The 15,206-nt window shown below is 45.0% G+C and overlaps 1 protein-coding gene and 1 long non-coding RNA gene across 2 annotated transcripts in view; one reads left to right on the forward strand and one right to left on the reverse strand.

Annotated features, from left to right (window-relative positions):
* Positions 1-15,206, reverse strand: part of LOC139051640 (uncharacterized) — a 335,738-nt gene that overhangs the window by 155,456 nt on the left and 165,076 nt on the right. The gene's annotated exons all lie outside the window — the stretch shown is intronic.
* LOC139051643 (uncharacterized) lies at positions 361-4,050 on the forward strand. The gene is made up of 2 exons (XR_011509472.1): positions 361-936; positions 1,962-4,050. It is a non-coding gene; the product is annotated as an uncharacterized lncRNA (long non-coding RNA).

Genomic DNA, 15,206 nt, shown 5'->3' on the forward strand with positions numbered 1-15,206 from the left:
ATCGTCAACTCACTTCGCAAGGACGTGAGACATCTTACGCTCCAGCTGTCCGAGCAAACAAACGCACGTGCCGAGGCCGGAACATAAAATAAAGAACCAACTTGACGGGAGGCAACTAACAAAAATACGTACGAAATGGCGACGGAAAAATGCAAACACGACGCAAACCATACGCAAACGAAAGAGATGGTATCAGTGTTTCCTGCTCACTTTTTAGATATGGCTGTGTTTGGCTTAAAATTATTTTTTTAAAAACTCATAACAAAAGCTTGAAACAAAACTTTAATAAATGTTTGCGGCCCTGTGAGCCACACACTATTGCCTAATAATATAAAATGCATTTTCCAGACCTACCTCTTGGATACGCTGATCTAACGTTTCACTGTTGAGTCATTGAGCGTCGAGGCAGTTGACCGTCTGGCAACGCTTTAGGTTTTCTAGCCAGCGGGTGCACTACTACGTGATTGTATGACTACTCCGCTGTACTCCGCATTCGCTGTTCGCTATGTTTTACTTGGGTGTTGCGCTCTATATTTTATCGTAAAGTAATCGTGCAAGGCCCAGCGCCGTTCACGAATAATGTCGCCGAGAAGACAATTCGGAAATTACTTATGGGACCCGTCCATCGACGTGCCCATACGCTCAAAATAGGTTCAAAAACGTACATCAGTCGGTGCTTCGTCTGCCGCGTTGGACAGTGAACTGGGTTCTACTGATGCAAGTGAACAGAATTTCTGCGAAAACGAAGCAGACGCAGGCCACATCGCACCATTCCCTTCAATTGACGCTGCAACTGAAGACTGTCATCCATTGGAAAGCACGCATGAAACTACCTCGTCGTCTGAGAGCAGCGAATCGGAATGTGACGCTGATTGCGCTGACGTGTATCCTGACCCCGGCGAGCAGCATTTTCCGAGAGCCTGGAAGGATGACTTGGTAAGCGTTGTGGTGTCAGGCGTAATTTCCAGATATTATTTTGTTGCTGTGACGTCTTATTTTGCCCCGCTGTAACGCCTGCCGCAGGTTATCTCCTGAAGCTTATGCAGCGTAGTGACCGAGTCGTATAGTGAAAATATTGACGTGATGGAATGAAGTAGGGAGCGTACCGATGCGATCATTGCTCGCAGCAGTTATTTCTCCCAATTAAGGAGAAAACCGCGCTGTTAAATTCATATTACTGATGTAAACACAGTTTACGTCAGTAACCTGTGTTTACTGATGGTAAAGCATTAGTAAACCGGTGCTGGTAACGTGGAGCTGAGGCAGGAACAGAGCACCGCAGAGCCTTAGAATACGTAATGTGCTGATGGAATTTCCTAGGGTTTTCCTTTAACGTTCAGGCGTTATCTTAGCGCCTGTTCTAGCATATATACATAATGCGTGCGTGCGTGCGTTCGCGCGTGTGTGTGTGTGTGTGTGTGTGTGTGTGTGTGTGTGTGTGTGTGTGTGTGTGTGTAATTTTGTCGTGTTGTGGCCAAAGCCTGCTTTTTTTGGGGTTGTTTGCAAATGAAGCCCTCAAATCTTCCTTGAACATCTGTCGTTATTTAATAGTACTCCAAAAGTACATGTTAAAAATATCTGCTGTCCCGAAGCACACATTTCATGGCAAGACAGTGCTTAGTCTCACTGTGCTGCATGTATACCATGGCTGCTTTAAAGAGGTTTCTTTGGTGGCCATCTGGTGTTCACCATGCACAGTTGGCACCTGCATTATTTCGAGGCAGGTTCACAAAGTAAGAGGGGTAGCTTAAAATGGTGCATTAAAGCTGGTTGCCAGGTTAAGTAACATGTTAGCCAGTATAAACTCAGTGCCACAAGATAACTCATGAAGCCCTTGTCATGGCAGGACTTTCTGTCCAATTTACTGTGCAGGTAACAAAACAGGCATCTACAAGTGTATGATTGTAATGTTGTACTTTTTCTAACACCACCATTGTTTGCTACCATTTCTCTCTGCTTAGGATGAAGACCTGTTTCCTGGAGCCAAGCTTACGAAAGCCGAAAGCCTCTTAATGGTCATGGCCCACAGCTTGCGCCATGGCTGCTCAAAAGAAGCCACCGATAGCTTAGTGCAGCTTCTCAGAGCTCACTTGCCAGAAGGTGTCGCGTACCCAACATCAAAGTATACTTCTTTTTTGACACTTTGCCGGATCCAAAAAGCAGTATGCTAAGCACTTATACTGCAGTGTGTGCTTTGGGTATATTGGTGAACTACCAGAATTACCAGGAAATGATGTGGTTGGCAGTTGGTGCAATGTGAACTATGCGAGTGGCAGTTTACTGAAAAGCTCATCATTTTTTCTTGTAATGGATCTGAAGGGCCAAATTCCAGATGTGTTAGAATCAGGAAAGCTGCAATGCAGTAGAACAGGCACTTCCTTTGATGTGTGTGACATCACAAAAAGCTATCAGTACAAGTTGCCTGTGACTTCGAATGACATTACATTGACATTGAATACTGACGGTGTGCCCCTTTTCGAAAGTTCTGATGCGAGCATGTGGTCTCTTCTTTTGATGATTAGTGAACTGCCATGCAAAGAATGTGCACAGACTCTTTTGTTGTCTGGGCTGTGGTTTGGCACAGGGAGGCCATCAATGAACTCTTTTTTGATACAGTTTGTGAAAAGAATGAATGAAATATCATCCACTGGAGTTGTTTGGAGGGACAGCAGGGGTGTATCGCACACGTCAAAGACATTTTCTGGTCCCCGTACTGTAGACAGCGTTTCCAAGTGTGAACTAACTAGTATGACACAATTCAATAGTGCTTATGGTTGTGCATCGTGTGAGGACTCTGGGCAGGTTGTTTCAAAAGGAAATGGGTTTTGTCGTGTGTGTCTGCCAAGTGCTTCTGCAAACAAGCTCAGAACACGAGCCATTTTTGTGCCATGCACAAATGGCCGTGCAGGCCCCTAGTTGTGGCATCAAAGTAGCAAGTGTGCTGACACTTCTTTCATTTTTTTTTTCATTTAGTGAGGCCTTTGTAGTACGCTACGTGCATGCCATTTGTTCTGGTTTTGTTCGGGCAACAATGTTTATGTGGCTGGAGTCCAGACAGTGCCACCGATTTCATCTATGCCGACATCTTCCTGATGCAGACAAATGTCTTCTGAGCCTCGCCCCCATATGGGAGCTCACGAGGCTGCCAAGGTCTTTAAAGGACATAAAGGAGTGGAAAGCTGCCGGTTGGAGGAATCGGCTGCTGTTTTGTTCCCCAGTCACATTAATAGGACGCATTCTAGAAAGACAGTACAACCATTAGTTGAAATTCTTTGTGATCATGCATTACCTTCTTGACCCTTGCATCTGCATTCAGGAGCTTGCTACAGTTAGGAGAAAGATGAAGAAGTTTCTTCTTGAGTACCAGGAATTGTACGGTATCACGTACGTGACATATAATGCTCTCCTCTTTTGCATGTTGTCGACAGTGCCGTAAACTGGGGTCCTTTGTGGAGTCACCCTCTTTTTCCATTTGAATTTATGAATGGTACACTTATACGCTAAGTCAATGGCATCAGATATCCACAATTTCAGATTGCCAACTGTAGCTGGCAAAATTAGATGTTTGCGTAATATTTTGTTTGAGATAAGTGAGTGATAGTTGTCGAAATGGCATGGTGAAGTAACATTTTCCTTAAACTACATAATAAAAGATGAGTAATATGAGATGCCATCAAAGGGCTTTAGACTTGCTTTAGCTATTCGCTGTCTGGAAGTTGCTCACAAGACCTTACAGTCACTTTCATTGCTTGTTACAAAATGAATACTGCAGCTGCATTTTGATTTTCCAACACCATAGAAAATGTTACATTACCTTGCAACAGAGTTCAGTTTTGTTGGAAAGCTCTATGGACTCTTTTGAATTAAGCACATCCTATTTAACCATGCTTGCTTTTGTTAAGTTATTACGTGATGTTGTGCCACATTTTTATGCTTTGTTATGATGTGTGCTGTGAGCAAAAGTGATATATACAGATTTTTTTCATGTATAGTATGCTTTTGTACACTTTTGCGATGCCTGTAAATAATAAAGAGCATTATATGTCTGGTTCCTTGAGTAATCGCTGCTTGGGGGAGTAGCACACAGGTTCACGAGTGGCCCCTCATATTATCACAAGCAATACATTGAAATCATGGGGTGGCACAGAACATGCGTTTCATTTTCTCTTCATTTGCTTATCCACGTCTGCAAATCTGAAAATTGGTGCAGCAACACTGTGTGGCCAACAGCAGTCATCATTTGCATGCTAGATCTAACTTGCAAAATATAGGTCTATTGGGTAATATATTATAAGTCCAAACAGTGTGACATATTTCAAATGAGCTTTTTCATATGAGGACAAAAACACGTTTCTTATTCAACAATCACTTAGTGAAATAGCTAGGGTAATTGAAATGTACACTTGCAGCATGCTAACAAACATCATTAAACAGCATTGCACTTGTATCAATACAAGCAGGGGGCTTGTAAATCTGCATATAGACACTTACATTTAATAAGAAACAAGCAGTGCAATAGAGTCAGAGGTGTATTTTCTTTCATATTGTAGCAGACGGCTATCCTGACTCCCTTTAGGATAGGATGCATACTCATACTGTAACGAGTGTGACCTAGCTGATCCTCGGGCAACAATCACGATGGTTGTCAGTAATTTGCAGATAGTTGCTGTTGCCTTGTTGCAGTGTGCCTGTACTCTATCCTAATTTAAACCTCTGGAATATTAAGAAAACATGGATGCCTGTTGAGAAAATGTAGAGCAGAAAAACATGGACAGACAAAAGAAACTAGATGACAAACAAGCATTCGTATCATTCTTTCTGTCTGTGTTTTCTCTGCTCAGTTTGTCAACATGTGGAACAACAAGCCCAAACAGCCACAAGCTGAAGAACGCCTGGCTTTCGTCATTCCATCTAATACCTGGTGTCACAGAGCCACTTTCGATTGCAATCAAGCCTGATATGGATCAAATTTGATTGCAATTGACAGTGACAGCTGATAACACTGTCCAATTAAGTGATGCTCATGGAGTTTCAGGTGTTGCAGGTCCAAGGGACTTGTCAAATTTGTCTAATGTGCTGTAAAAATTTCAACATAAAACATTTTTTAAAGGAAAATATTTCGTTTGTCATTGTGAATAGGGCCGTTATCATCAGCTGATTGTATGACACTGTTCTCGACATATTCTTGCTCCTCATTATTATTCGCTCAATTATGCTATTCCTTCATTCTCTTAGTTTTCTGTTTCATTTCTATATTTATGATTTCAGTAGTCTTCAGTATGTAAACAATTGTCCTAAAAAATTCAATGCTACTTATAGTGCTTGGATCCACACTAACCTTTGGCTAAGCATCGAGACACTGTATCAAACAAATGGTAGTCAGCCTATGATCGGGATAAAGAGGCTCGAACGCGATGCGCGTATTATTGATCCTAATGGAGCAAGATCACGATTGAAAGTGACCATGTGGTACCGGTGTAATCGCAACGTGAAAATACAACGAGAAATCAATTGGAAAGCATTCAACGGAAAAATCATTGGCAGTGGACAACGGAAATTCCGTTGAACTCTCGTTGTGGTGAGTCAACTGGTGTTGAAATTCCGTGTACTTTGACTTGACTCAATTATAGTACAACAAATCGACAATGGAAATTCAACACCCATTTTCGTAAGGGCCGAGAGGGAGGAGAACTTCAGTCGAAGGGCCATTTATAATGCATCTAACGAAACGCAAGACAATCCAGAAAAAAAAAAGGAAAAAGGCTACGTAATCTATGGGAAAGACGTCGCTTTTCCAGAAAACAGCCGAGAATGTTGTTCCCTTCGGCGCTTAATATTGGGAGCACGCCTTCTTTTTCCCGCGCCATGCTGTTTACATCGGCTACTTGAGCCTAACCTCAAAACAACTGATGAGTAAATTAAGCATTGCATGGGTGACCGTCTCTCGCTGTGTCTTCAAAAGCGAAGGACAGAGGAAGGCACAGACAGATAATAACATGTTTAACTGATTGCATGAGGCCTGTTCGGGGAAATGGTTGAAGGGAAGTGAAATCGGGCCATAGCCTCATTATGGAAGAAATACATCTAATTAGACGTTGTATAGGAATGCACATGAAGGACGTGAGACTGCTGGTGATGAAGGTTTCCACTTCCCGACAGAGTATCATGCTTGTTTTTATTGCTCGAAGTGTGTGGGTGCCTAGACTGTATACTTAGACGGCCGCTTCCGAGCTGTAGTTGGTAAAACATTTTGCCTCGAAGTAGAGGGTGGAAGATCCAGTGAAGTGAGCGAACGTTGCTTGTGGCCTCAAAACTACAATCACTCAAAATTGAATTTGCAGGCATTCTTCACAATAACGGTCACTTGCTGTCCCCAACATATTCAAATGGTATTTTCGTAAGACTATGTGGCCGATTTCCCAATAACCATAATAGCGACGGATGCTTCCTCTTGTGAGGAGAAGGCAAGCGAAAAGTACCATCCCCCGACTTGTCTTTTTCACTTCGCCTTCCAGATAACACATCAATTTTTCAAGCCGAATCTTTGCGAAAGTTACCTCTTTTCTTTACTATATGGTACTTCGGAGATGTTCTTGCCGTTAGTTGGCGCCGGCTGCTCCTTTTCACATAGAGATTAATAAATAATTGGCTTAGGCGCATGAAAACTAAAAGCCAACTCCAAATAATAATAAAACAATGTCCAGTGATATAGGCGCACTAAAGTATATACAAAGTCCGGTCACATAACTGCGCTAAAATCGGGGCACATAAGAAAGCACGGATTAGATTCAAATGAAGGTACATGAATCCAGGCATTGAATTTGCCAAAGTCGAGTTAACAAAAAAAAATCGCCATGGCATGAGCTTATCCCATCTAAATACTACAGAAAAATTACAGGGTCTCTTAAGATCTCTCTTAAGAGGTGAACGGCGAAAGCCTTTCCTTCCTCCTCTTATCATTCGCCTCTTTGACTTTGCCTCTTCTCTTTCTCTTCTTTCTTTAGTCATTACTGCTGACTACTAATATTTTTAGTCATTTGTAATCAATTGTACTCATTGCAAGCCGTCGTTACACATGTTGGTCATATCATAGTCATTAGTAGTCATTTAGGTAATTATTAGTCATTACTGGTCATTACTAAGCATTTTTAGTAAGTTCTAATTATTAGTAGTCCTTAGACATATTGGTCATTTCGTAGGCATTACTACTTATTACAAGTCATTTCAGGCCTTATTAGTCATTACTGCTCATTACTAGACATTTTTAGTCATTTTCAAGGGGGCACTAAAGCGAAACAATAAATCAGTTTAGACTAACGGAGCATTGTTTGAGAACCATGCAGGCAGTCATTTCAAAAAAATAGTTTGATTATTAGATGAGAAAATGAAGGTCCAAGTATCAGTATTTGAATTTCGTGCCGAAACCCCAGCGCCGGTACGTCAACGTGACGTTAGGGATTCCAAAGTATGTCCAGGTATGTCTTTGCATTTGGGCCGCGTTGGCTGAATAAAGGTTCCCGAAGCTTGCCATGTTTAATATTTGGTTCCTTTAGAACACAATGTAGTCAATCTGTACCGCTACATATAATTAGTAGGCCCTAGGAGACGCCATCAAAATCCAAGATGTCACAGCCCCCAGGTGCGGGAACTCAAGTAGGCGTCGCCACCCGTATTTCGTTCTGGCGCTTTTTCTGGCTTACCAAACGTCTTATCGTTGTAAGAGTGGTGTTTCTGGTGTTGTAGAACGGTAATTTACTGAAGCAGAAGAAATCATTTTTTCACTTTAGTGTCCCTTTAATGAATTGTGGCCATTGCAAGCCGTCGTTAGACATATTGGTCATTTCGGAGTCATTAGTACTATCTACAAGTCCTTAGTAGCCATTATTAGTCATTACTAGTCATTATTAAACTCTACAAATCTCTATTATAACGTTATCATTCACTAACTGTCCCCATCAATCATTTTTAATTCTTTAATCTATCGTTAATCTGTCTTTATATGGCGTGATGAAGCTTCGGCGGACAGTCTCGTGATCAGGTCTACTGGCACAAACTTCACCATGAGCCTGGAAAGGTTTTCGCCTTAATAGTTTCCGAGAGTATTGCTCGCTTCTAGAAATTTTTCAAGGGTCAGTAACGCTCGTTTTTGCAGTCACCATATTGACTAAGGACCTAAGATCTTCCTGAGGCGGAAGGACTTGTGGCCTAAGGTCCCTAAATCACGTGCTTAGATTTGTCTGTGTGTGTCGTGTCGCGGATATTCTACCAGAAGAAACTGTACAGGCGCTCCCAGAATAATTCGGAACGCAACACACGCGGCCGCTCACCGGCGGAGCGCGCCCTTGGAAAAAGTAGTACCATGGTCTGCGCGTGCGCGGTCTCCAAAGCGAGCAAGGTTGGCTCCCTGGTGCGTCTAGTTTGTGCTGCGTGTCTGCAAAACGGTAGCTCTAGGTGCCCCTTAATGTTTTGTCAAAGGGAGCTGGGCCGGTGGTGTCTGTGACAAGCTGTGTTTGCGCATGCGCTCGCGTTGGAGCATAAGCGCTCGTGTCTGCATGTTCGGGTGCTTGGGCGCCTTTTTTCATTTTTTTCGTGCGGGCCGTATTTATTATTTGCGCAAAATATTTATGGTAGGTGACCGTGACTAGCGCTGGCAAAGGGCGGCGTTTTCGTCTGATGCAACCATGATGATATCGGTGGCTCGATTGATAAAGCGATACGAACACATTGGAACAATGACATTTACGTGAATTCTGCCCCATTCCTATCGAGGTAACATGCCGAAAAGAGTGCCGATGAATGTGCGGAGAAATATAATTAAAGGGAAGCTGAAACACTTTTCGAAAAAAATGAGTTCTTTGCGGCATTCCACAGTTTTGAGTCCACTGGACACGAGTATCTCGTTGAAAAAGGGCGGAAACAAACGCAAGCGGCTGTTTTTTCGAAGAAAACGAGCGTCAGCACCTCAGGGCATCGCGCGAACGCCGCTGTTACCCGTGATTGGTCGGGACCGCTTTGACGTCATTCACGGGGATCGCCGGTCGGCGCCGCCGTTCCAGAGCGTAGCACGCTGTTCTGTTGTGGCTTCACAGCTGAGTTGTAAGCATTATGGAACGTTCTCGCTGTCTCGGAGAGCTTGTATTTTCGCCGTACATGTTCGAACCGACAGCCGATACAGAAAACGATGGCGGCAACGGGGGCAACGACGATGTTGAGTGTGCCAACAGCGAGAGCGATATGTGCACCTTCTCACGCGTTAGGAATCTTAGCTGGTACATATGCCTTTTCCTGTAGCTGCACCTTCCAATGGCGGGAGAAAAAACGCGCTAAAGTGTCACTGGGAACCTGCTGATGGAAGAATGCCGAAGCACTAACATCTCGTTAGATTGCAAACACGGGTGCCATTCCGCGATGTCATGCACCTTGCCGCTGCTTGTCTAAAGTTCCGTGGTTTTTTGCGTGTTGATACACGATCGCGAACGTAAGTGCCGCGTTTGGCTACTTAAAACTCCTCAACATTATCTGCCTGTGTCATACTCGCTGCTTCAAACTCTTCGATTTGTGATGGTAGTGGAACAGGTTCATCAGGGGCTCGGTTCTGAAGGTGCTCTGCTAGAACCTGAAAGAGTGCAAGGCATGGATGTCATGAATTTCAGCATATCATGCACATCAGCAAACATGACAACAGTTAGATTACTTACAGTAATTGGAATACTTTTTCAGTAATTTATGTGATGGATTAGTTGTCTAGTGATTTAGTAATATGAATTATTTGGTGTCTGTAATTTCATGGCTGAAGTAATTTATTAATTGCTTTAAATATGCACCAGTAAGTTGTGTAATGTGCCAGAACGTTGGTAGTGTCGTGAGGTGTCGTGGAGGCACATGGGGGGGGGGAGGGCATGAAATGTTGGCAAGTGTATGTTACCTTGAAGAAAGGTTGGCGTCTCTTTATACTTTGCTTTTTACTTCTTGTGTGCATGAAAACTTTTTGGAAGCAATCGTAAAGTAATACCATTACTTTTTTGAAAGCGGCAGTTGGTAATGTAATTCAAATCAATGAGCGTAATAAGAAAGTAATGAGTAATGTATTACATTTACTTTCAAATAATAATTTTGCCATGCGTGATGCATAGCTAGTTAAAGGCAAGAAAACATTTTTTGTCCAGCAGCGATGCCTGTATTGGGCTAGACCCCGTCGAACGCTGACAAGTTCAATACCTCACAACGTTACTTCATTATTTGAGCCCATTCGCCTTGCCCCGAGCGCGGCTGTGCCGACGCTCGTTTTTGCGGCATTTCACTGCTGGTAGCAAGCTGTGAGTGCGAAATCTGCGGAACGAAGTTTTTACACCACGAGTTCAACTACTCTAACGCGAGCATGAAAATATTACCGTAACGCCTCATGTCATGCGATTCGAACACGAATGCTGAACAGATAAACCTGCGGGCACCGCGTGGTAGGACGAATAGCAAGTATCACTGAATGCGCAAGCGTGCCTTCGGCCAGTTATTTCACCGTACCAAAACAGCGCCGAACAAACAGCCGTAGTACAGCGTTCCGTGAGAAAGCGGAGGGGAAAAACAGGATGAAAACGGCAAGCACTTTGCACGCATGTGCATATTCCCGGCTGTGCCTCCGCCTCGCCTCGTCATAGGTCGCTGTAAGGCCGTTTGTTCGACAGTCAGGTGATCATCCGTTTAAAAAATTGCCCGTGTGCACATTAAAACCCTTACCTCACCCTTTCTCCTCTTGGCGAAGGCCGCTCTTGGAAATGGCGAGGTGTTTCTCTTGTGGGAGAATATAGACGGAACAACACCGGCCTTCAGTCGCGCCGATTTATTTGGAATACCGATAGCCCGCATCGTTGTCAAGCTCCGATGATAATCACTGTCGTGGAAATGGTCCGAACAAAGTACAGTTGATTTCGTCGGCAAGAAATTATCTCTCCTCACCGCACAGACCCACGGCGCTGCAAGTTTCTTGTCCTCAGGAAACATGTGAAACACCACATCGTCTCGCTCGCCTGTGTTCACACAGCCGAATGCTGCACAGAACGAGGGCAGGTTGGGCGCCCTTCGCTGTAGGCACTCACGCAGCACAAAAAGGAAGTACAGTTCGCGAAAATGGCCAAAGAAAACAAACGTGAGCGGCGGCAGATCTCCCGTAGCGTCGTTTAGTAAAGCGCAGGACGGAAAGAAACATGCCAGCATATGCCAGCGCGCCGGTCCGGTAGTATGGTCCCCGGGAATGACGTCACTCTCGCCAGTTCTCTCCTCCGGCTGCCTCCTCACCTGGCGCTCCGGGAACCTTCGGGGGCGTGTCCGCGGGGGGGGGGGAGGAGGATTTAGAAAGTGATTTCTGCCCCTTATATTGACAATACAATTGGAATTGGAATTGGACAAGAAAAAATTTCAGAACCGTAAATTATTGCATCTGTTCTTTCGAACCCCAGCAATTCATGGAAATCGAAAACCGATTCAGCTTCCCTTTAAGCTCAGTTCCCAAGGTATACCTCAACGTGAGATATGCCGCCTCACAGGAAAGTCTATAAGTGCGGTCAACCAAATAATCCGAGCATAACGGGATGAAGATGGTCGACTCAAAGATGCCGCACGATCGGGACGACATCGATGCACGCCGTAAGAGTCCGACTTTCTCGTTGTTGCTGCAGCCGTTGCTGATCCTTTTGAGAGTGCCCGCCAGATCAAGACAGCCCTCAACCTGCAAGTCAGTGAGGAAACAATTAGAAGGCGTACGCGAGCGGCTCGTCTTCGTGGATTTGTCGCAGCACAAAAGCCACAGCTTACGGAGCGCCAAGAACGCCGGCGCCTTGAGTTTGGCAGGGCATATGAGCGCTGGACGACTGAAGAATGGAAGGAAGTCATATTCTCAGATGGATCGTCATATTCATCTAGGTGGGGTCAAGAGCGCCGTGTATAGAGACCATATAACTGCAAGCATTTTCATTTTCTTTCTGATCTTTTAAGCACAAATTCTTTGGATGCGCAAAAGGTGTTGAATATGAAAAGACCATTATCTATTCCCTTCTTTTCGTGTAGATACGAGCTTGGGTATGTTTACGAGATCTACAGCAGCGGCCGCTGTACTATCAACGTTTGGGGAGCCATTATCAAAGAGGGCCTCGGTCCGCTAATCCGACTATCCCCATCGTTCACAGCTGAAACTTAATGCGAAATTCTGGAGAACCACCTATGGTCATACGCTCTGGACGGGCCATTAAAAGATGGCTGCTACTTGTTCCAAAAAGACCTGAGCCCAGTGCACAACGCCAGAGCTGTGGAAAAACTTCAAGAACGTGGGGTTCGCGTCCTTGACTGGCCTCCGAAAGGTGAAGACTTCAATGTTATGGAGGACGTGTGTGGCACGATGAAGGAAAGTTTATCCAAGCTGAATCTGGGAGGGGCCAGTGCCGACGAGCTCTGGCTCGCCGTAACGCGCGAGTGGAAGCACCTTGGCGAGAGGAGGGACTTCGTAGATGCGCTCTACGAGTCAATTCCACGCCGCCTACAAGCTGCGCTTCGCGAGATATTGATAGCGGAAGATGCCAACCGCTTTAGACGAAACACAGTTACGGTTCGATTCTTTTTGTTTTCTGTGGAAAAAATTAAACCAGTGTTCTTCCTGTTATTTAGATTTACTATGTTCTCCTTACTATTTCTTTTGCATTCAGCTCGCACAGCCTACCCTTGATTATCATTTTATATTCCCTATGAGCAAGAGAAAATGAGTATGAAAATGAGTATCTACGCTCGCTCGCTACCTATGGTCCTCGTTACCAATGGTCCAGAATCCGTGATTGATTGGCGCACAATATATGCGAACCACGTAACGTGGTGCGCCAATAAATTACTGGAGTCGTGAAGAGTTCATTAGAGTGCCCTTTGCATGAAGTGACCTCCTGTGCATGAAATTGGCCTTGATGAACGTGCCGCATCATTTCATTTTGTAAACTCTTTTATTTCCACTATTGCAGACACACCCGTTAAGAGAGGTCATGGAATAGTGGAAATTGTCCTCGTATTACGAAGCTAGTAGTAACACGGATCGGGAGATAATTTAATAAGAACTAATACTTCGCAGGACAGGCTAACACGGTGGAAAAATAAGGCAGTGGTGCCGTTGTAGCCAAGCCGCCTCACTAGCATGTAATCACGCAAATCATTGCTATCTCCCAAACGGGATGTAGACCATGGCGAGAATACGCTGCAAGGAATCCACAAGGCTTTATTTATAGATTACGGTGCGTGCATGCTGTGCTAGACATTCATCCGCCCAGCCCCCATTGCACAATGCCGAAGGGCACCTAGCGCTACCTTCTTGGAGCAAGGCAGCGCCAACCTGGATGCACTAGGGAGTGAAACTTGCTCGCTAGCGAGACCGCGCATGCGCAAATCTCGCCTGTATTTATCCGCCGGCGCGCACAGCCAACGAGCAGCTGCGTGTCCGGCGTTCCGAATTATTCTGGGAGCACCTGTACATCCTCATCCGTGTGGCCACAAGTGCACAAGTGCATTGTGCACTTGTGCACAAGTGCACAAGTGCACAAGTTGCAGGCCTTGAGATTTTATGTATAAAGTGTTTTATGCACGTGGTGCCGAGCCGCAGATGGTGAAAGACCATTTCAAAGGATCTGGTTGTATCTAATATGGACGGTAATTTCAGTTGATGTGATGGGTCAATGTGAAATAAATCTGAAGATTTCGAGTTCTGATCAAACCATGTCGCTTTGCAGCCGTGGGCTGAGATCTGTCATAGCATGTACCGCAATTCGCCTTGCGTTAGAGGGAGACCATGTGTGGCATTATTAATATGCGCTTGTCTAGTTGCCATGTCTGCTGCAGCATTTCTACGGATATTGCCTTGGCTAGGAATCCATTGCAACATTATTCTGTGGTTCGCCTCACTTGCTTTTGCGAGTTCCTTTAGTGTCTCGTAAACTAACGCCATGTTTTGCGAATCGCTGATGTCACTATGAAGTAAAGACAAAGCTACCTGCGACTCGCAAAGGAAGACCCATTGTTCACCTCTTTGAGTTGAACTTATGTATCGTAACAAAGATAATAATGCAAAGAGCTCTGCTGTTGATGATGTTGTGTGATGTAGTTTAAACGACTGCATTTGGTTCCATTTTGGAATGACAAAGGCAGCTGTAGAAGCATTTGTCTGGCAAGAACCATCTGATACGCTTGAATATAGTGTCGTGCCACACTGCATACCTACCATCAAGGCAACGGGCGCGCCCCGTTGCTCTGGCCGCTAATTGCACGCTAATTTCTGCTATATCTCTACACAGTGTATAAAGCTTTTCGTTCCCTCTTCATTTGCTCCAAGAGTCCGTCTCTCGTCTTCGACTCCGAGTCACGATTGCGGATGGCAGCTATAGGATCGGCGAACTAGTATCTGAACAACGGATGGCAAGCTACGGAATACGAGGCCCGAAGACGCCTACTACACCGCTAGGTGGCTGCTACGAGACCGACCGGAGTCAACCACTTTGGCTAGGTGTGTGCCTGCTGTTTGCTTTTGATTTCACCAGACCTCTATAGCCGAGACATATGTTAGGAGAGTGTTTTGTTGTTTTGGTGGACTATGATTTCGGTATTTACCTTCTTTAAACAGTCGACCCTAGGTTGAAGTAAGGGTAAATTTAGTGGGCAAGCAACACGAGGAACAAGATCGCGACGGAGGAATTCCAAGTTCAGGACCTCATTGAAGTTTGCGAGGAGTTGGGCCTTTCCACCAGCTCCACAAAAAGAACGAAACGATTGATGTCATGCAGGCCGAGGACGTGATAGTCGAGGAAGCTGACGAGGCTTTGGAGACGAGTGTCGAGCGAAAGCTGGACGCAAAGGAACACGAGAGACGTGAGAAGCGTGAGCGAGAGGCAGCGCGACTGCACGCTCTTAGGACGAAGGAGCCGCGAGCCCGAGGCTATCTTCACACCTTCAGGACAGGCGAAGATATCGTTGTATTTCTCTCTGATTTTGAACGAGTGGGTGAAGAAGTGTCAGCCGGGACTTCTGGCCAAATACGTTGGTCACGTTGCACCCCTTCAAAGCCGCGAGTGCTTTGGAACACCTGCTTTATTAGGAGAATCGGGACTATGATGAGGCAAAGAAGGCTTTGCTGAGGCGTTTTCAAGCTGTAAGTAGGACCGACTGCGATGACCAAGATGATAGCGGCA

Source organism: Dermacentor albipictus, unplaced genomic scaffold, assembly GCF_038994185.2.
Source record: "Dermacentor albipictus isolate Rhodes 1998 colony unplaced genomic scaffold, USDA_Dalb.pri_finalv2 scaffold_13, whole genome shotgun sequence".
Lineage (NCBI taxonomy): Eukaryota > Metazoa > Arthropoda > Arachnida > Ixodida > Ixodidae > Dermacentor > Dermacentor albipictus.